Consider the following 22,316-nt stretch of genomic DNA (forward strand, 5'->3'; position numbering starts at 1 on the left):
GTAGCAGATAACTTCGAACTTACCTTTCGAACTTGGTTGAACCTCCTTGGTTTATACCACCTTCTTTAGATCTTTCTTATTGAAGCCCTTCTTCTTCTTGTAGAGCTTCTTTACGAGGTTCACAAGCTCGGTTGTTAGTTCATCGTCTAAATCAGGATCTTTTTCCGATTCAGGTTTAGTTCTTCGTTGTGCTCTCGGTTCGCGTGTTCGACTGGCACCTGCAATCAAAGCAGCCCCCTTCTCGGTCGGCTGTGCATTGTCTGCTCATGTAATTCAAACTCACATAATAGTTCATCTAAGTTTATTGAAGATAAATCCTTGGAGACTTTGTAAGCATCTACCTTTGATGCCCACAATGTGCTCCTCGGAAACGAGTTTAGTGCATGCCTTATGACGTCCCGATTCTCTATCTTTTGCCCGATTCCGTGGAGAGAGTTGAGGATGTCTTGAATTCTTGCATGTAGTGAACTCGCCGTCTCACCTTCCTGCATTTTCAGATTATATAATTTATTAAGTAGTAAATCACGTTTACTCACCTTTGTGTCGGAGGTTCCCTCGTGAAGTTCAATCAGCTTTTCCCAAAGCTCTTTTGCTGATGAGAATGAACCAACTCTGTTGAGCTCCTCTTTGGTCAATCCACACTGAAGGGTACAGGTAGCTCTGGCATTGGCTTCCACTTTCTTGATGAGGGAGAGTTCCCAATCTTCGCAGGGAGTAGGTTTGCCATCAATGTCAGTCGATAGTTGAAATCTAGTTCGGATGATCATCCACATCTCGAACTGGATCTTTAGAAACGTCTCCATCCATCCCTTCCAGTACCCGAAATCTTCTCCGGAGAAGAGCAGGGGATGGACGGTGCTAAAACCCTCTTGTTGGGCCATTGAGAGAATATGCAAAAAGGAATAGAAAAAGAAATATGTCCCAAGACTATGTCTTGGATTAGCAGTGCGGGAGTAAAGATTTGAAAAGAGAACTAACTCGAGTGGTGTTGCACCAACCTTGAGCAAAATTGATGCGAACGAACAAAAAAAAACTGGAATATAGTAATAATACTAATTTCAGTTGACTCCGTAAAATTTAAAACACCGTGAAAAAATTACGTGATTGGTGGTTGCACCAGATCAACGCTACCTCGCTCTGATACCAATTGTTGGATCGAGAAGCGCTAGAGGGGGGGTGAATAGCGCTCGCGGCTATTTTGTTTCGATTATCGGAATCGTAAAGGCGTAAGAGTTAAAGCAGCGGAATAAACAGAGAACAATCACACAGAAAGACGAAGGGGATTTTACTTCGTTCGGAGCCTAGATCGACTCCTACTTGAAGGCCCGCGATCCTTTATCGCTTTGCATGGGCAACAACTATAAGCTCGATAAAAATGATTACAAGATGAAGTACAATAGCTAATGATAAGCAATTAAATTATACCGACGACAGTGAGAAAAACTGAAGTTTCGGAGCTCCAGGTCGTCGGGTGTCTGTCACAGCAGTTTGGGATCGTGTCGTTAGCAGCTGGTCGCAGAGAGATTACTTGGAATTGCTTGGAATGAGCTGCTGGTCGAGATCCCTTATAAAGGGTGTTCAAGGCGCCTTCTTTTGTTCACCAAGGCGCCTTGAATGAGCCGAGTCAGCCGCGGAGATAAGGGCTGAACTGGTCGAACCTTATCAGGTTCAAGCCGCCTTCAGCCTCTCCAAGGTGCCTTCATCAAGCTGTCCAAGGTGCCTTGGCTTCCTCTAAGGTGCCTCCAAGCTTGCTTCGTAGCAAACTCAGGTTTTGCACCCGAGGCGCCTCCAATGTAACGACCCAATTTTCCTTACTTTGAGTTCTAAATATCTTTGAAAATGTCTGAAAATACTTTTAAAATATTCTAGGGATTTTTAGGAATTTTTAGAGTATTTTTATGTAATTTTTGGAGTACGTTTGGCATTTTTACCGGGAGGAGGAAGTTTAAAAAAAAAAAAACACACAAAGTGCAAGAGCTAGGATTCGAACCCAGCTTCTCGGGCCCAAGCAGTAATCGGCCCAACCAACTGAGCTGAGCTCATTTTATTAACTAAGTGTGTGAACAAATATATTTAAGTTATAGGTGGAACCGAATCACCTAGGTTATTAAAGGAGGTTAATTTCTTTCCCGAAACCTAAAAACCCAAACCTCTCTCCCTTCTCACCCACGCGGCGCCGTCTTCTCCTCTCGGGCGAAACCGCAGCCAAGGCTAGGGTTTCCTTCTCTCGACGTCGGCGAGGTGTTTTCCGGCCGGTCTCCACTCGTGGGTGATCATTCCGGCAAGGGGAGCTCGGGAAATACAAGGAAAAAGGTGGAATCGAAGCTCCACCGAAACCCTAGAGCATTTCTCTTCGGTTGTAAGTCCAAGAACCCGAAGTAAGTGCTTCTCACCTGCGGTAGGAGTAGCTCTCGGGGTTTTGTTTTGCATTTTGTTGTGAAATGAACAAAAGTAACCTTTTCATGCTAGCATATGGTTCGGATTTTGACCCTTGTTCTAGCAAATTGGATTAAGTTTTGGTTTAAATCTTTTGATGTGTTTTTAGTGCACGGACAGAAATTTTTGAGGGTTTTTCCTTGATTACCACAGCATGCTAATTAGATGTATTTACCTTACACTTCAAGCATGATTAAGTAGTTAAACTTCCTTCAAATTACAGCATGATCAAGGGACTGTTAAGATTCGAAATAAGGTAGTTTTACAAGCTTGTTGTGGGGAAACTATTACTGTCGTGAGCCTGATTAAGGTTATTCCTTATGACCATGCGTTTATTTTATTGGCTGTTGAATTCGGTTTGAACATATCATGTTACATTCCAGTGGTATAGTTGTTCTTTTTAAATTACTGTGGAATTTAGTTTGAATATGTACTGGTTCATATTTTTATATCAGTGACATATGGTTTAGAATCTCTCGTATACTGAATAAATGAGAGAAGTGCAAGTAAAGCAAGACTAAGTCACAATCTGATCCTAAATTTCAGAATTTAGAATCAAAGCACGCTAAGTGCTTAAATCAATGCCAAGGCATTTTATTACAAGAAGTATTTAAAGAAGGATATAAGGAAAAGTATTTTACTTTTAAAGGGCATGTACCGGACACAAGGTCCAAGGGATGGGCTCCAAGTTGCCCCTAGGCATAAGGTCTAGAAGTGTCTTAATGGTTTCGGGATTAGCTACCTCGATTCTCATTAAGAAAGGCGCGCAAAGTGGTACAATGCCGGGCCCAAAAAAAGTTGAATATTATTTTAAAGTATAAAAGTATTAATTTGGGAACAAATGGAACAAGTTCTTTTACCTAAGTTACAAAATCTAGCAAGTTAAATTTGTTGTTCCTTTAGAGATGCATGATGTAGTTTTAGTTGCTATTTTCATGTGGAGCATGCACTTTCTGCGTTCCTTTATGTTTATGCATTCCGTATCGGATTTTGTGAGTAGAAAGCACTTACTAAGCTTTTAGCTTATAGATACTACCTTCCTCCTACTGCAGACATAGATAAAAGTAAAGGAAAAGCTAAAGTGGTATAGAAGAAGGCGACAACGAGACGTTGATGATGTGTGTGTGTGGTGGCTGATAATGGAAGCTTGAGACCTTGTTGGAAGATTTTGGAAATGTTACTGCTAGTGTTCTTTTGATTACTGCTAAAAGGGAATTATTTTTCAATGCTAAGGATTTGTTTTAAATTGCTTCATTTATGCGTTAGTATCAATAAATTGGTAAATGCTTATGCTCATTACCTCTTCTTACTCTGTTGGAATGTTAAACTGCTGGAATTTTATATGGGATGATTTGGTTGATACAAGCTCAGTAAATATTTTCATGTGTATGATAGTATCCAATATGAATTTTGCTTGAATGGAAATCTGCCATTATTAATATCCTGTTGGGGAATTTACTTTTGCTATCCAGTATTTATTTCTACTGCAGTGAGTAGGAAATATGAATAGCTAGCGAATTTCTATGCTCAGTTTTCCTTTTGTTACTGCTGGAAATTTTAATCGGCGGTGAAATGCTAGAAATTTTTGCCTATGCTCGGTATCACTATTGCTGTCAGTTTACTGCCGTGGAATTACATAGCTCGGTCTCCCTTTTATTACATTGCTCGGTATTCATGTGCTATAGCTGGGGTTTTATTCTTCCATGGGAATTAAATCTGCAGAGTTCTTTTTTTTTAGCTTGATTGCATTGCTTGAACCTGGAAAATGCCTCTTAGTACTGCCGAAATATTTAACTGCAAGCAGAATAATTACTACTTCCCTGCATGTATGCTAGCTGTTGACAAGTAGAGGCATTAATCTCCTATGATTCTTCTTGATAGCAATTGCCATGTATGCTTGCTGTAAAGTGTAGTAAGAACGAAAATAAATGATGGAGTTTTATGCTCAGATTTCTTCTCCGTAGATTTTAAATATTTCTGATATTAGAGTAAGTAACTCCAGTTAAGTAGAGTTTAAGTATGTAACAGTCACCCTCAGAGTAGTAGTAGGAAGGGTGGTCGTTACATCCAAGCTCCATAGAGGCACCTCGGTACTATTCATCGGAGGCCAATTTTGTACTTTGGTCCCTGCAAGATATGTTAAACACAAAAATACCCTGCAGCACAAAGTTAGCTCATAACACATAAGTGATAGTATAAAAGTGAAAGTTTGACAGTCTCCGGACTGTCCGAGTCTGACTTCGAGTTTCCAACCGGAAACCCTAGGTAGACCCGACGCCTACTGTTCCCTCTATGGGGAACGCGTCCTCACCTACTCCACTCAAGAGATTTACCTACTGCCAGTGCGATCCTCCAGATCGACTGGACTTTTGCTCAGCACTCGAAGCTTTTGGACTTTCTGCTGGACATCCGCTTCCCGGTTAGTCCAGTCTTTCACCTGGTTCGCGATAGCAGGACTTTCCACCTAGGGTTACCACCCCCTAGGACTTTTTCCTGAAGCCTTCAACCTGCCAAGATTTTCCGCATAGGGTTACCACCCCCTATGACCTAGGGTTACCACCCCCTAGGGTTTTTACCTTGCCTAACCATAGTTAGGTCTTTTCCTGAAACGCTTAACAGATTTGTTAGATCACTAAACATCTTAACTTTGAATCCTTTGCCGTTATCAAAATACGAGTTCGATCGTCGGATGCTTCCCGCACCAACAAAGCCATCTTGCATTTATGGCAAGAAACAAAGATTCTGACTCCGAGTCCGATGAAGAGTACGAGTCCGAGATCAACCTCGATTCCGAGAGAAGCCCTAGATCGGAAGATCCAAATATGGTAACGATTTATTCTAAATCTAATTTGCTTAAAGTAGTTAAGTGTTTGTTTAAAAAATTATCAAAATCAAAAAAACAAAATGACTTGTTACTTAAGGAAATAGACCATCTTAAGCAACAAGTTAACTTGAGTGACTCGACTAACCAAGTTCAAGTCGAAACTTCAACTCAAGTTGAAAAACATGAGGAAGAAAATTCCAACTCGAAAGGACAAGTCGAGCGATTCAAGAAAATGTTGGAAAGGTTCGAACTAGGATCCAAATGTCTAAATATGGTACTTGGGTCGCAACGAGCTGTGTAAAACAAATCAGGACTTGGCTATAACCCTAAGCAAACAAACAAATCATATTTGTCTTTAATTAGTCAAAAAGTTAGAAGTCAAGTCCAAGCATGGGTCCAAACAAAACATTTAATCAAATCAATTAAACCAAACCTCTACTTGGTCCCTAACAGTCAAATCCATTACTTAGATAGACCTTATCTAAGCTATGACTCAAGGGGAGCAGTTAGAAAAACAATTCAACCAACTTAATTAACCAAACTCATACACTTAGGATTAGGTTTACTTTCTGTTTAGAATGGTTAGATAAAAAATGTTTACTAAACCCTACAACATAGTATCGGAATGGATTGAGATGATAGTACATCAAGGAAAGTTTGTCAAAGGCATATCTAGGCTGAATATGAAATTCAACCTGGTGCACTAGACTTAGTGGATCTGACCGAAGCTACCCCAGTCAAACATGGGCTAGTTAAACCAAAATTTAGTATTAAGTTTTTTGGGCGGGAACAGCTTGGAAAGTCTTCAGCAAGTGGTCCACTGTTGATACACAAGAAGGTCATATGCCTCGCCACTGAACTGAAAGCTTATCCTTAGAACGCCTACTTGATTAACCTAAAGCTAAATTTGAATCTAAAATGCGTTCAATAACCTTTTTCAAGTTCAATCTTAAATAAATTATTTAAAAACTTAATTAAAAATTATTTTAACTTAATTAAAAATTATTTTAAAACTTAATTAAAAATTATTTTTAAAACTTAATTAAAAATTATTTTAAAACTTATTTAAAAATTATTTTAAGAATTAATTAAAAATTATTTTAAAAACTTAATTAAAATTATTTTAAAACTTAATTAAAAATTAGTTTAAAAACTTAATTAAAAATTATTTTAAAACTTAATTAAAAATGATTTTAAAAACTTAATTAGAAATTATTTTAAAACTTATTTAAAAATTATTTTAAAACTTATTTAAAAATTATTTTAAAACTTAATTTAAAATTATTTTAAAACATAATTAAAAATTATTTTTGTAACGACCCAAATTTCCTTGTCTTAAGTTCTAAACGTCCTTATTAATATTTAGAAATGCTATAGAAATATTTTAGAGATTTTTAGAAATTTTTAGAGTATTTTTATGCAATTTTTGGGGGTCGTTTGGTATTTTTTACTAAACGATAGAAGTTTCGACAAAAATAATATCCAAGCCGAGATTCGAACCGGAGACCTCAGATTAAGCAGAACCCTAAGCGAATCCGGCTGACCAAGTGTGCGAGTGGGCGATGTTGATCAAATAAGGGACGATATATATTTAAAGGATAGTTGATAATAGAAATATTTAAGGTTATAAAAGGATAAGTTAAGAGAGGGATTAGGTTATTTTCTTTTCTCTCAAAATCTTCTTCTCCCTCACGTGTGCGCGGCGTCGGCGACTTCTCTTGGGCGGAAAACGAAGCCGAGTTAGGGCATCTCTCCGACGGCCGGCGAGGGTCTAGATCCGAGAGTCCTTTGTCTCCTCACGATCCTTTCGTCGAGGAGAGTTCGTGGGCACAAGGAAGGGCCGAGTCTTGCGGTTTCTCTGAAATCCTAAAGGTCTTCCTCGGCTGTAAGTCCAGGAAATAACACTGTAAGTTGCTTACTCACCTGCAGTAAGAGTGGTTTTCGAACCTCGAATTCATTCTTTGATTTCGTTAGTGTTTGTGGCTTTAGAATTTCCTGCCGTGAATTGAGGTTTCAGGCTTGGTTTTCTTCCTTGCATGTATGCTGTAACATGTTTAAGATTTTGTTTGCTGCCGTGAGTTAAGGTTTTATATCTGGTTTTTCTTCTTTATCTAGTATGCTATAAAGAATGTCGTATGAAGCTCACTACCAAGGACCTCAAAGGAATGAAATAAATTGTATAAACTAGGCATGTAGTTTAGATTGTCCAACACATATCTTGTGCATTGAGAATCTATACTTTCTAGCTTTAATGAAAACGAACAGCCCTGTTTCCTTGAGTTTGTAGAGGAGTTTTGCTTCCTTAATAGGCAAGAACAACCCTTTATAATAAGCTTGCACAACCTTGAATTTGAGCCTACAGATTTAGTTCCCTTATTTTGAGTTATGTAGGCACTTCCTGAACATGCTGTTTAGCTTTGGTTTTGAGTTTCTGTTCGAGTTTTGAAGCATGGATAGATTCTAATATTAAGCATATAGTTTATAGTCTTTCTATTACTACCGTGGGCATAAACAATGTCACGCCCCAGGTAGTCCCTGTCCGAAGAAATTTCGGCAGCATCTCCCCTGTACGGGTGACAATATGAATCCAGAATACATATATCTATACCTCGGCCACACACGGCCGGAACAATACAATACAAATAAGAAACAAACCACGCAGTTTATATCAACATTCCACACAGTTCAACATATACTCAATCCACGCAGTTTAATAAGGAAGGACGATATAGAATCCTCGAAGATATATGTAAACATCCTACTCCACTACAACGAAGAAAATAAATCCACTAAGAAATGAGCAAATCCGCAGCGGAAAACAAAAAGTAGCAAACCCGAATGTTCAATATCCACAATATAAACCCACAATACAAGTATATAAGATGCAAAAGTAAAATATAATCCGACAAAGAAAATCCTCGCGATAATGGGGCTAGCGACTGGAATATCTCCCAACGGCCTCAACCTGAAAAATAGTAACAACGGGGTGAGTTCAAAGAACTCAGCAGATAATCCAATAGATATGTACAGCAACATATAACCACCAGTAACATCCTATGGTACAGTACACTAAACCATAGAGCCTACAGTACAGTTTCCTAATATTGCAACCTACGGTACAGTCTCCTAACAGTATAACAGATATGCATAACTGAAATAAACTGTAATAACCAGCAATAGACATAAAGTACAGTCTATAACAAGAATAATAAGAAAATGCATAACTGAAATAAACTGTACTCACCTGCGAGGCTTGTGCAACTGACTATGAACATACACAGATAAAAATAGTCAGAGCAAAAGCATATAAACTGTATGCATGCCAATCATATGCAATCACCAAAATGCATCAATCATAAATAATGCAATCTGTGCATATGATGCAAATGACATGTCCTGGTCACCCCTATCAGCCATCTCTCACACAATGGTGAGACCGAGTGGGTAGGGGTGTGACAACCGTGCACTCTGCGTCACTACCCACGATGGTGACCGAGTGGACGGGATCTTGTCGAGTACACCTATCCTCCCGCCTCAAACATAGTGAGGGGCCTTGATGCTCTCATCTCCGGTACACAATGACGGGAGGGAGCTGTAACCCCGTTGTATCGTGCTACCCATGAGCACCCCGGTGCACCACCGAGCAACCGCCATACACACCACGAGTCTGTGCCACTATACATGCACCGTGTGCAGCCCTCGTGTGGCCGCCAACGAGCTCAACAATAATGGAGTCGTCGATCGCCCAAAGATGCAATCATGCAATATGGTGCGTGCGGCTACAATATGTCATATCCTCCATATGCGTAGGTGCCAAAAAGGTAAACACATATATAACAGAGATATAAGCAACATAAATCCAACAACATATAACAAGTACCTACAACAACTAATCCAGTGGAAAGTAACACTAAATGTACCTATCCATCTCCATAAACATATATATACATGGCAAAAGATAAAAGCATCCAGTTCTAAAGTAAAGCAACTAACAGAAGAAGCATGTGATAGGTATCAACTAAGCTAAGACCAAGGAAGAGATAAATCTACCATCTACCACTAGTAATTATATATAAACTACACATATCATAAGACAGTATCAAAAGATCAGTCAAAGGGTACCCGCCTCAAATAGAAGGTACAATCACGCCAAATCCAACGTCGAGATGTCTGTCTCGAATCAGAGTCCTGTGTCAAACAAACAAACAATATATATATTTTATTTAGCTAAATCCAAATAAATAGCTTAATAAAATCCCTAAAACTAAATTAGGGCAAAACCCTAATAAATACAATCTTAACCTACCTAATTAAATCTAACGGTCAATTAGGGTTAGTTACTTAATCCCTAATCACCAATTAGATTAGAAATCCAATCTTAGATTAAATCCAATAGTTGACTAGGGTTAATTGTCTTAACCCTAATCATTCCATTAATTTAATCTAAGCAATTAAATCTAATCACAATCAACATAACCCTAATTCAAATCTACACATCATCATGCAATCACAATTATACTATAATCTACAACCCGGATCAAATACCTACACATAAGCCTAATCCAATACATTCACATCATGTATCAAAATCCCTACACATACCTCAATTCACAACCCCTATGGATTGCTGGATCAAGGGATGCTGCTAGAAATCACTTCATGATGACCCTTCCAACACCACATCAGCAGGACCTCGCTGCTCTAATCGAGTTGTTGTTGAAACCATATGTTGCTGGATCATAAAGCAATCCACAGCACACAAATTGAATTCCACAGAACAGGTCCTCACTGGAATCAATCGGATCAAGCAATGAATTAAGCTGGAATTCATTGATCAGATTAAGATTGAAGATCATGGATCAATTAGTGGATCATACCATAGAACCATAGATCAAACAACACCCTTCAAGCCTCTGCCCGACAGCTCAAGAACGCCACCATCATCAACCGAATCTCCCAATCCACCACAAGAATAGGAGGTGTAAGATCTGCTCAAGAGGAAATACTAGCATAAGAAGAATCAATGTCGGAAGAACTCTAACCTAACGAACCTTTGAATCCACCAAAGATCCGGCGATGCCTTACCTCCAAGATCGCTGCTCGGTGGCGTCACTCGATCCAATCCGACCAATAAAGAAGTGGATCGCACTGTAAGTAGTGCGAGGAGAGGAGAGGGAAGTCCTACCGGTTGGAGACGAAGCGAAATCCAACACCTCACCGTGCCCTAGCCACGACGCCGCCGACGATCGGCCGCAGGAACCACCGAAGAAGTGACCGCTGGACCGAAGATGGCCTGGAGAGGAGGAACACTAGTCGGATCTGATCTTAGGGTGTCGATGTCGGCAGAGGGAGATCGCTGGAACTCTCGGCTTGCTTCATCCGCGAGAGAGGGAGAGAACAGAGAAGAAGAAAGGGGAGATCGGGGAAGGAGGGGGAAGTCGGGTCGGCATTTTTAGGGGAAGGAGGAAATATAAGAAAAAAAAGAATTATATAATAAAACATTTCCTCACATAAATGGATATCCCAAACAGGCTTTATCCGTGCACGCCGATCGATCCCCACAAAACCCTCCATACGAGCTCCGAAAAATTCCTAGAAAATTTCTAAAAATTCCAGAAAAATTTTATAAGGCTATTTCTGAATTAACCCTATTTATTTAAATTTTCCGAGATCTCACAAACAACATGCATGTCATGAATATGCAGTCCTTTACTTTTAGGATGTAGATTTGAAGTTTTCTACTTCCTTAATGAGCAGAAATAGATCTTTAATTTAAAGCATGTGTTCCATTAAACCCTTTTTGAGGATTACGAGTAGTTATAAGTAAGAAAAGACCAAGGTCTTGATAGTATCCCTAAAGTTTAAGAATTGGGATCAGCAGCACACCAAGTGCTCAAAGAAATGCCAAGATATTTTATTATAAGAATATTAAAGATAACAAGTATTTTATTTTAAAAAGGCTTGTCACGCCCCCAGAGGAGTCCTTACCGAAAAATTTCGACAACATCTCCCCAGTACGGGTGACAATCTGAGGCATATAGACATACAAAATACATCAGCCACATACGACTGGAATATATATATACACAACCACGCAGTTATATAATCAGCCCACTAGGCTGGAACAGAAATAAACACAACCACGCAGTTATATAATCAGCCCACTCGGCTGTACTAAAATCAACACAGCGGAAATCACAAATAACGATCACAAAACATAAAACAACTAACTGCGAGCCGGCTCGGCTTGACACAATAATAACAAACCAAATACAAGAGAACACAAATACATAAACAAGTACAAAACCCAAAATACAAATAGCGTAAGAAATATCAAAATCGTAAGGTCGTCCTCGAATGTGACATGGGCCTGGCGGACAGGCTCTCCAGGTGACTCCATAAACCCTTTACCTGCTACCTGGCGAAATTATCAATATACGGGGTGGTGAGTATAAAGACTCAGCGGGTAATAGACAGATAGTGCATGAGTATAGTTAAGAACTAGAGATACAAAGGTATACAATCTCGTATGGAAATAGATGATACTACAGTGATAACATAATAAGTGTCCATACCTGAAACCATATCCTAGGCTAGTAGTAAAAGGTAAAGTGTAGCAAAGACTGCTCATAACTACATGGTATTATGTGAGGTATATACATGTCAACGATAAGTAAGTCGATTCAAACACATATCACAAGTATAAAACTCAACTATGTAAGCATAACGTAAATAAACAACAATGCATAATCTAGCAACATAAAGCAGATGTCGTGGTATAATAATAACGGTATACGGATGGTCACCCCACCCACCTCTCTGCCCTGTGTGGTCGAGAGGCCGGATCGACAACCACCCAAAGGCCGGCTACTCTCGGTGGCCGGATGGAGAGTGCGTAGTGGTGAATAGCTACGTCTGCGACGGGGTCCCCTGCCGCGTCTCGTGATCACTACCCACGGGTGTGCGGTGGGGCACGACACGTGCGGCACGCTCAAGCTACCACTACCCACGGTGGTCGGCGTGCGGCCAACGACCGCCTCGACCACAGGAGGGGGTCGGCGATCGTCGTTGACATGATCACGAACAATGCGATCGTCATATATATATAAGCGAATATGCTACGTGAAGACGCTTAGTAAGGTGTGTAAATAAACAGCAACCAAAACAAGTAAACATGGTATCAGGTGTCTATATATCCAATACCTAATATCTAATGTCTGGCATCTTGTATCTGGTATCTGATACCTAGTAATATAGTATCTGCTAAATATCATCGATAGCAACGTTGACTGTATAGATACAGAAAATGTGTAGCTCAAAGATTGAGTGAAAGTATCAAACGCAGGAAAAATATGAGTGGAGTCAAAATAGATACAGCAACTATCTGAACATAAAGCTCATGCACTAGGATCAAAATACTAAAGAAATAAAGCAAGAAGTACCCGCCTTAACTGCGAAGATCGTGCCAATACCATTCCCACATCGAGACGCTCGTCTCGAACCAACATCCTGCAAATCACATAATGAATAGATTTAACTAATCACATCTACAACAATTAGCCCAACTTCAAAACCTAAACTAATAGGGAAAAACCCTAATCCAAATGACCATTAATTAACCCTAATTAATGATAATCCGATAATCCTCAATCAACTGATTGTTTCATCTTCCAATAAAAATTCGTATATAGTAACACATTTATAACCCAACCTAGCATCAGGAATCACTTAATTCATTTCCAACCTTCTTAATTACAAATCCACTTCATATCAAAATCAAACTACAATAACCTACTTTGCTAATTTCATTTACCATTCTAAAATCCATTAGCTCATCATTCACTCCATTGTATCAACCACAAGCATAATGAACCACTAATATGATAACCTATTACAACCACATTGGATCAGATATCCTTAAGCATTCCACCAACAAAAATAGACTAAATAACCGTATTCAATCCACCATCCGAAATCTAGAATCAAACTTCCTTCAACCACACATGAACAAACCGGTTACAATACTCAAATCAACCCATGATTACAACTAAACACAACCTAATCCTTTCAAATTCCAATTCCAAACTCAACCCCTTTTTATCGACTAGTTAATCAAGTTTAAATAAAAAAAATGAATTCAGATATGTATCCAACTGAAACAGAACGGAGCTTACCATAATCCAATCTGCAAATCTAGGGTAGCTTGATGAAGCATCCGAATGCAGCCATGAAGAAATGGAACTCACCACTTTAGATCTGATGGAGAGAACCAGATAAAGTCTGGCGAAGTGATCCAGTCCGCCCTCTCATCACCAACCGATTGAGTGCTCCAAAACACTGAATGACCAAGGTGCCACCAAAAGCACATCAACACCGAATCTGCTTGGCGATGAAGCTAGGGCACGGTACCAAGATGACTCGGATGCTCAATTTTCGGCGCTTCTGGTGTCCGCGGGGAGAGGGGGTGCTCAGCCGACGGCGATTAGCTCCCGTGGTGTCGGCGTGGGGGAAGAAAAGGGTTGCTCAAAGGGGCCAGCGATGGGCGGGTCGGCTAGGCTCCTGCTCGAGGCCGACGTTGAGGGAGGAGAGGGAGGAGAAAGTCGGCCTGGCCAGCGGTCGGGTGCGAATCAGGGTAGCGCGGTGCGCCGTTGCGAGAGGGAGAGATGAGAAGACAACGCGAGGGAAGGGAATCGGGAGAGGTTGTGCGGCGATGAGGAGAAGATGCCGACGGCGCAGAGGAGGGAATTCAGAAAGGAAAGGGTCGGGGAAGAAATATTAGGTTTTTATTTTATATAAACTTAGGTTTCGTCAAATCAAAACCTAAGTTCATTCCTCAATTAAATCCCGTATTTCTAACCGGCCTCCTCCGCATCCTAAGTTCATTCCTCAATTAAATCCCGTATTTCTAACCGGCCTCCTCCGCATCCAATAGTTTTATCCCCTCAAAATATATCATCCAAGCTCCAATTAAATCCTAGAAAAATTCTAAAAATTCCCGAAAAATTCAATAAGATTATTTGTCAAATAACCTTATTAATTAATTATTATTTTGGGCATCGTATTTTACATTCTCCCCTACTAATAAAAATTTGATCCCTAAATTTACTGCTAAACTCAGAGATCATCATCTTATGGTAACAACCAACAACATACTCATAAACTACTCCATCCAAGTATCATGAATAAATCTCCAACTGTAATGGTTGACTCTGTGGGTTATGAGCTCACCCTACTTCTACTACTTTCTCACTGTTGTCTGGCCAACTGTGAGTAAATCAACTACCTCTAAAATCCATAATACACACTATCAATAAATCCTCAAACATCTATATAGGGCGCTCAAACTATCCATCTGTCCGAGGGTGGAAAGCTATATCATAATAAAGCTCAATACTCGTAGCCTACTGTAAACACTACTGGAACTACGATATGATTCACAAATCTCCATCTGGTACAATACTCCGAGATATACCCTAAAGTCTGGTGATCTCTCTACAGTATAACCCAGCTAATCGGTCTAACGAATCCATCCTACAAATCGATAACTAGGGAGCAAATTCGCCAACCCAACAATGATTACCCCAACGCATCATAGCCTCACCCTGCCCTGAGTAATCACACAACAAAACCCATCATAACATGCTCCCAACTGCACTCTAGTATCTGAATGTACTTACCAATTCATACACCCTATAACGGTTGTATCTCGTAAGTGTTAAGCAACTAGCTCCACACTTTTCCACGTCAGTGGGGGTCATCTATCCAAATGTACCCTCAAGGTTATCCTACCAGGTACATGCAGTTCATGGTCAAAGTCTCCATAGGATAGGATACCTCAATCATCTACAGACTAGTCAAGCTAGCAATAGTATGCAGCTAACTCAGTCAATTCTTCGTCTGTACAAGTCATGAACTCAAATGTAACTTTTAGGTCATCTAACCAGCACACATAACCCGAGGATCAGAATCTCTATAAAATAAAGTGAGTCGGTCTCTTACTACCGAACTAATAAAATTAACTCAGTACTCTAGCATCTACACAGACAAGAACGGATCAATCTTCTACTGATCAAGTCAACCAAGGTAGATCGGTCCTCTACTAACCGTAACAAGAGTAAACTGGTCCTCTACAAACCGAACCAACTAGGATAAATCAATCCACTACTACCCAAGTCATTAAGAGTAAATCGGTTCTCTACGAACCAAGGCAATACAAGTAAATTGGTTCTCCACGAACCGAAGCAATATGATATTTAGCAGAGACTAACCACTACTAAACTAGTGATAACAAAAATTAATAACACTAGTGGTATGGTAAAAGAAGTCCTATGAGACTGTATTCCTTGATCTCTAGTAGGGTCAACCGTGATCAGCGATTGACCCAACACATTTGATATATTCTACAAACAACTGGACATGTACTAACAAAAGCATACTAATACATAACATAACTAACATAACAACTATGCATGCACTAACAGAAATGTAAGATAACAATATGCAAACATACCTCCTATAGCTTGGAGAATCCTGTCGCTGCCTGGTCCCAAAACTCGAAAAGTCACATCGAGAAACCAAATCACGAAAAACCAAACGAAAATAGGCCTCATAAAACCTGGCTCTGATATCAATAAATTGTCACGCCCCTAGAGGAGTCCTTACCGAAAAATTTCGGCAGCATCTCCCCAGTACGGGTGACAATATGAGGCATACATACATACAAAATACATCAGCCACATACGACTGGAATATATATATACACAACCACGCAGTTATATAATCAGCCCACTAGGCTGGAACAGAAATAAACACAACCACGTAGTTATATAATCAGCCCACTCGGCTGTACTAAAATCAACACAGCGGAAATCACAAATAACGATCACAAAACATAAAACAACTAACTGCGAGTCGGCTCGGCTTGACACAATAATAATGTAACGCCCACCCTTCTTACCCAACCAAAGGCGGCGCTACGTTCTTATACTACTTACGTACATGTTTTACTATAACAGCGGAAGAATAAAAACTTTAAAGAATTTAATTTATTAAGCATAATATCACATATTCTGATTTGTTCAAATATTGATTCTATAACTAATCATATTAATTTGTCCGAATCGTTCTTTGCCGAGCCACCACCACACACATCACTATCTGCTCCTCCTGCTGCTCCGTCGTTCCGAATATCCGTCCCCCATATCTGCGGTACAAGGAAAGTAAGCTATGAGCACTCATGGCTCAGTAAGTTCCTTTCCTACTCACTGAAACCGAAAATCATCGTATATCAATATCATGCGTAATATCATAAGCATACAACATACAAGGGTATCATATTAATATCATATTATCACATGACATTATATCTAATCATCAGATAATTCAAGTACATATGTAGGCAATGCATCATGAATTTGAAAACTTATACTAATAAGTACTTGAAATTAATATCATCATTAAGGGGATCCCGGTTTGTACCACATACATAATGCGCGCGCTTCTTAAGTAGGTCCAAGGTAGCAAGTCTTGAACCCTACCATACATACATACTAGGTCCGAGTCTTACTCCATCGACCTAGGGCATTCAGAAGCCCATTTCTGACGAGGCCCGAGTCTTATTCCATCGACCCCGGGGCGTTTACGGAGCCCACCCTTGGTACAAACCATACAAAAATAATTTATCATGCATAACTATCATATCATATCCCTAACAATCTTTCATGCATTTCATTTTTCATTTCTTTTCATTATGTATAGCATTTCCTATGCTATCACATATCATGGCATTTACATAACATAAATTTCATTCTTTTCTCATTATGTATAGCATTTCTTATGCTAACACATATCATGGCATATACATAACATAAATTTCATTCTTTTCTCATTATGTATAGCTTTCCTATGTTATCACACATCATGACATATACATAACATAAATTTTATTCTTTTCTCATTATGTATAGCATTTCCTATGCTATCACATATCATGACATATACATAACATAAATTTCATTCTTTTCTCATTATGTATAGCATTTCCTATGCTATCACATATCATGGTATAGAAAATCTATCATGTAGTGTAGACTTAGTTACACCTCACTAGATCTCGGAAGCTCTTCTTAACCGAATTTTCTCAAACTTGTTTCTAGGTTTTAAAATCCTCATAAAATCTGAAAAATATATATAAAGCCTTGTACCACAGGTGAGGGGAAGCTTACCTTCTTCGCTTAAGTTTCCTAGGTTTGAGAACTTGCTTGGGGACCTTTCTTCCTTGCTTGTTTGCTCGGCACCAATGGAGGAGAGGAGTGGCTAGGTCTTTTGGTGGAGAGGGGAGGAAGAAGAGGCTTCTTCCTCTTTGTGTTGCTCGGCAACAACAAGAAAGGAAGAAGAGGGAGGGAGTGAGAAGGAAGAGGAGCTTCCTTCCTCTTGTGTTGCTCGGCAACAAGAAGAAAAGAGAGGGAGAGGGAGGTCTCGGCACAAAGGGAGGAGAGGAGGATGAGTGGGTTGAGGATGAAGTTGAAGTCCCCCCTCCATGCCTATTTATACTAAGATGAGGGGAGGAAACTTGACTTGATTCATCCTCCCTATTCATTTCTCCCCTTAAATGACAAGAATATTCTAGAGAGATGCCTTTTGAGTTCTCTCTTTTCTTTCCCTTAATTTCTCTCTTTTCTCTCCTTTAATAAAATTTTCTATCTCTCCTCTTACAATATCCTCTTCTATCCCACTTGGTTAACACATGCATGCATCCACAAGTGAACCAAGGATCAAAACTTGGTTATGCATATTTTTACTTCTTTTTACTTCCTTTTCTTTTAAGTAAAAAGAATCCTTTCTTATTCTTAACTACTTAGTCCTTTCTCTTCTTATCAATAATTCTCCTATCCCCTTTGGTATCCTATACATGTTCCTTACAAGAGGTCCAAGGTTCAATCTCTCTTCTAACATTTTATTTTCTTTTGTACATAATAATTCGTATATTTCCATATTATGCATTATGCATAAATATTTCATACATGTACATATTATCTCATATTTCTTCCTTTTGTCTACATTAATTCCATACATTTTAAATCATGCATAGATGATTATATTCTCAACTTTATTTTTCTTTCATAAAGTTTTAATCATCTAAATCCATCTTAATATAGAATATTTACATCTTCTTTTCATTCGTACTCTCATTACCCTTATTTTCTTATCTAGGCTTTCTAGGGGTGTTACAAATAACAAACCAAATACAAGAGAACACAAATACATAAACAAGTACAAAACCCAAAATACAAATAGCGTAAGAAATACCAAAATCGTAAGGTCGTCCTCGAATGTGATGTGGTACTGGTGGACAGGCTCTCCAGGCGACTCCATAAATCCTTTACCTGCTACCTGGCGAAATTATCAATATACGGGGTGGTGAGTATAAAGACTCAGCGGGTAATAGACAGATAGTGCATGAGTATAGTTAAGAACTAGAGATACAAAGGTATACAATCTCGTATGGAAATAGATGATACTACAGTGATAACATAATAAGTGTCCATACCTGAAACCATATCCTAGGCTAGTAGTAAAAGGTAAAGTGTAGCAAAGTCCTGCTACAGTACTGCTCATAACTACATGGTATTATGTGAGGTATATACATGTCAACAGTAAGTAAGTCAGTGTCTAAACACATATCACAAGTATAAAACTCAACCTATGTAAGCATAATAGCATAAATAAACAACAGCAGCATAATCTAGCAACAGTAACATAAGAAACAGCAGTATCAGCAGGTATAATAATAACAGCGTATGTACGGATGGTCACCCCACCCACCTCTCTGCACCATGACCCCTGTATGGTCGAGAGGCCAGATCGATGACAACTGTACCACCCAAAGGCCGCCACTACTCTCGAGTGACCGGATGGAGAGGTGCATAGTAGCTGAATAGCTACGTCTGCGACGGGGGTCCCTGCTGCCCGCGTCTCCAGCAATCACTACCCATGAGTGTGCGAGTGGGGGCACGACAGGACATGCGGCACGCTCCAAGCTACCACTACCCATGAGTGGTCGAGCGTGCGGCCCAGGCCAACGACCGCCTCAACCACAAGGGAGACAGGGTCGTCGGCAATGCATGCATTGACATGATGCGAACAATGCAACAGTCATCATATATATATAAACAGAAACAGGTATGCTACATGAAGCCAGCATGCTTAGTAAGGTGTGTAAATAAACAGCAACCAAAACATGTAAACATGGTATCAGGTGTCTATATATCCAATACCTAATATCTAATGTCTGGCATCTGGTATCTGGTATCTGATACCTAGTAATATAGTATCTGCTAAATATCATCGATAGCAACGAGAGACTGTATAGATACAGAAAACTAGTAGCTCAAAGATTGAGTGGAAGTATCAAACGCAGAAAAAATAAGAGTGGAGTCAAGATAGATACAGCAACTATCTGAACATAAAGCTCATGCACTAGGATCAAAATACTAAAGAGATAAAGCAAGAAGTACCTGCCTTAACTGCGAAGATCGTGCCAATACCATTCCCACATCGAGACGCTCGTCTCGAACCAACATCCTGCAAATCACATAATGAATAGATTTAACTAATCACATCTACAACAATTAGCCCAACTTCAAAACCTAAACTAATAGAGAAAAACCCTAATCCAAATGACCATTAATTAACCCTAATTAATGATAATCCGATAATCCTCAATCAACTGATTGTTTCATCTTCCAATAAAAATTCGTATATAGTAACACATTTATAACCCAACCTAGCATCAGGAATCACTTAATTCATTTCCAACCTTCATAATTACAAATCCACTTCATATCGAAATCAAACTACAATAACCTACTTTGTTAATTTCATTTGCCATTCTAAAATCCATTAGCTCATCATTCACTCCATTGTATCAACCACAAGCATAATGAACCACTAATATGATAACCCATTACAACCACATTAGATCAGATATCCTTAAGCATTCCACCAACCAAAATAGACTAAATAACTGTATTCAATCCACCATCCGAAATCTAGAATCAAACTTCCTTCAACCACACATGAACAGACCAGTTACAATACTCAAATCAACCCATGATTACAACTAAACACAACCTAATCCTTTCAAATCCAATTCCAAACTCAACCCCTTTTTATCGACTAGTTAATCAAGTTTAAATTAAAAAAAATGAATTCAGATATGTATCCAACTGAAACTGAACGGAGCTTACCTTAATCCAATCTGTAAATCTAGGGTATCTTGATGAAGCATCCGGATGCAGCCATGAAGAAATGGAACTCACCGCTTTAGATCTGATGGAGAGAACCAGATAAAGTCTGGCGAAGTGATCCAGTCCGCCCTCTCATCACCAACCGATTGAGGGCTCCAAAACACTGAATGACCAAGGTGCCACCAAAAGCACATCAACACCGAATTTGCTTGGCGATGATGCTAGGGCACGGTACCAAGATGACTCGGATGCTTAATTCCCGGTGCTTCTGGTGTCCCCGGGGAGAGGGGGTGCTCAGCCGACGGCGATTAGCTCCTGTGGTGTCGGCGTCGGGGAAGAAAAGGGTTGCTCAAAGGGGCCAGCGATGAGCGGGTCGGCTAGGCTCCTGCTCGAGGCTGACGTTGAGGGAGGAGAGGGAGGAGAAAGTCGGCCTGGCCAGCGGTCGGGTACGAATCAGGGCAGCGCGGCGCGCCGTTGCGAGAGGGAGAGATGAGAAGACAACGCGAGGGAAGGGAATCGGGAGAGGTTGTGCGGCGATGAGGAGAAGATGCCGACGGCGCAGAGGGGAGAAAAGGAATTCACGGAGGAAGGAGAAAGGAAAGGGTCGGGGAAGAAATATTAGGTTTTTATTTTATATAATATGAACTTAGGTTTCATCAAATCAAAACCTAAGTTAATTCCTCAATTAGCTCCCGTATTTCTAACCGGCCTCCTCTGCATCCAATAGTTTTATCCCTTCAAAATATATCATCCAAGCTCCAATTAAATCCCAGAAAAATTCTAAAAATTCTCGAAAAATCCAATAAGATTATTTGTCAAATAACCTTATTAATTAATTATTATTTTGGGCACCGTATTTTACAAGGCTAGTACCCGACTTTTAAGGTTGTCGTTAAACAAATCCAGGTGACCAATTCCAAGGTCTTGGCCCTGGTAAGACCAAGGTCTTTACCCTCGTAGGACTGGTGACTAGCTACCACAGTCTCCATTAGGGAGCGTGCAATAGTACTAAGCCTGTGCCCAAGGAGAAGTTTATTATTATTTTAAAGTATAAGAGTATAAGTTTTTGAAACAAATGAAACAAGCCTTACATAAGTTTTAAACTTTAGCAGATTTTTATTTTGCTATTAGTTGGGCACAAGCAGGTTTTCTTATTGCTATTAGATGAGTAGTTTTCTATTGCTAATAGAAGTGCAGATTTCTTTTGCTATCGATGTACATGTGCAGTTTTCATTTGCTGTTATTTGAGCATGTGCAATTTTCATTTTTGCTATTAGTAGAGCACGAGCAGATTTTCTAGATCCTTTGCTATTGAATATGCATGATTAGATTTCATTTTCTATTTTCATTTTTTTGCTATGGTTTGAGCATGAGCAGTATAGAATCTTATTTCCATTCCTTTGCTATGGATTTGAGCAAGAGCAGTATTGAACTATAATGCTATTTCTTTGCTATTAGATTAACATGAGCAGCTATATATGTTTTCTTTTAGAGCATTCAGTTTCTAGTTTCTTCTTGTGTAGCACCCATGAATTCTTAAACTAAGTAGGTGAAGTTTTCTTTTAGAATAAAAGAAGATAAGATAGAAAAATATATATATATATATATAAAAAGAATTGGTCAAGGATTGAACCTTGAACCTTCATAAGCTAAGAATTATAGAATTACCACTAGACCATCATGAGTTATTGTTAAATAGAGAATGGATATTGTAGATAAAGATAAAACCATGATTAAGAGAAGAAAGCAAGAAAACATCAAGTAGCTTTCTTCCTCCTTCTCTTGATTAAGAAGCAAGACAAGTTGTT

At 39.4% G+C, this 22,316-nt stretch overlaps 1 long non-coding RNA gene across 1 annotated transcript; it reads right to left on the minus strand.

Annotated features, from left to right (window-relative positions):
* Positions 1–11,522: 11,522 nt before the first annotated feature.
* LOC122031987 lies at positions 11,523–13,999 on the minus strand. The gene is made up of 3 exons (XR_006125911.1): positions 13,435–13,999; positions 12,703–12,769; positions 11,523–11,678 (listed from the first exon to the last, which is right to left on the minus strand). It is a non-coding gene; the product is annotated as an uncharacterized LOC122031987 (long non-coding RNA).
* Between the last annotated feature and the right edge of the window lie 8,317 nt (positions 14,000–22,316).

Source organism: Zingiber officinale, chromosome 11A (assembly GCF_018446385.1).
Source record: "Zingiber officinale cultivar Zhangliang chromosome 11A, Zo_v1.1, whole genome shotgun sequence".
Taxonomy (NCBI): domain Eukaryota; kingdom Viridiplantae; phylum Streptophyta; class Magnoliopsida; order Zingiberales; family Zingiberaceae; genus Zingiber; species Zingiber officinale.